This window comes from Etheostoma cragini, unplaced genomic scaffold (genome assembly GCF_013103735.1).
Source record: "Etheostoma cragini isolate CJK2018 unplaced genomic scaffold, CSU_Ecrag_1.0 ScbMSFa_1043, whole genome shotgun sequence".
NCBI lineage: Eukaryota > Metazoa > Chordata > Actinopteri > Perciformes > Percidae > Etheostoma > Etheostoma cragini.
The window spans coordinates 373-1,763 of NW_023265056.1; the positions used below are offsets into that span (position 1 = coordinate 373).

Here is a 1,391-nt window from a genome sequence, read left to right on the forward strand (position 1 = left end):
GTATGAATGATGTGGCTAGAGGCCGAAGTCCGTAAGCACCAATTGTTGTATTCTTTAAATATATAAATGTCTGATTAATTTGAGAAGCCAGCTGTATACCCACATTGTATGGTCAAAGTAGCTTAAATTAACCCTCTGAGCCCGAGACACTCGCAGACGAGTAAAAAAGCACCTATGATTCATAGTTTAATAACTTTTGAACGATACAAGCGATTGGCTTACCTCTGGTTGGGTTTAAATCCTGACGTTTCCGCGATTACGGCAGGCATTTCCTTGTCTTTCTAGCCTCTACAAGGGATTTTCTATCCCGCCTGGAACTTCAGCCTCTTTGGGCTTTAAATCCACACTGTTATATCCAAGATCATATCCAAGATCAAAAAATGATGTTCATATCTTGACTGTAGACCACAGGGTTGATGTTTTACAAGCTTTTTTATAAAATAAATCCAGACGGAAAATAAACTGTAAAAATGGCCTCAGGGCCCCCAGGGTTAAACATGGGTTGGACTACCTATTCCAAAAGCCAGACAACTTAACCTTAGTTAACTACATTGTGCAACAAAGAACCTCAGCTGTAAACACAATTGCAACATTTTCCCCATAGGGTTTCATTGTACCTGCTCACCTTCTTCAGCAGCTTGGATCAACTTGGACTCCATTGACTGGAGAAGTGCAAAGACCCTCTTCACGGAGATATCATTGGGAGACACATCTGTAGCACAAAATAAATTCAGTTAGTGTCCGTAAGTAGCTCTTAAAAGATTCTGTCACTAACGTTCTTACCTCTAATCATTCTACTCTGCAGTTCATCATCTGGTCTTTCCTTTGTGCCACCAACTGGCAAACTCAAGCCTAAGGACAATGCAATTGTTGTTAATCAAATGTTTCTGCTGTTTGACGGCACATACCATGAACTTGTTCCAGCTAAATTTCATTTCAGTAATTTACCCTACTCTTTACATTTGCTATACTCCAAAACCTATTTGAACAAGATTCAAACAGAAGAAATGTTACAACTTTTGTTAATCCAAACAGTCAGCACACAACAAACAAAGGCCCACAAAGCTGCCATCACTCCAGTCACCAAGAGAAAATGGTTCCTGTGCTACATGCCAGGTTAAAAACCCATCATGCAGGTATCACAGCTGTTGCTGATCAGCTCTAAATGGCCCTCTCTACAAAATCAGTGCTAGTTGAGATTCAGCCCATGAAAAGTGGGAATTTGGAAGCAAAGGACAATTACAGACTATATTGTAAAGAAAGTCCAGGAAGTCGGTTTTTTTTACAAGAAAGAAAGTCAATGAGGTTTGTCCGAACACTGTAAATTTGCGTTAACTTACTGGCACCGTGCTTTAACTTCCTGATTACAGTATCATAACTGAACATGTTTT

At 39.8% G+C, this 1,391-nt stretch overlaps 1 long non-coding RNA gene across 1 annotated transcript; it reads right to left on the reverse strand.

The window, feature by feature from the left end:
* Positions 1 to 632: 632 nt before the first annotated feature.
* LOC117939757 lies at positions 633 to 934 on the reverse strand. The gene is made up of 2 exons (XR_004655654.1): positions 784 to 934; positions 633 to 712 (listed from the first exon to the last, which is right to left on the reverse strand). It is a non-coding gene; the product is annotated as an uncharacterized LOC117939757 (long non-coding RNA).
* Positions 935 to 1,391: the final 457 nt, after the last annotated feature.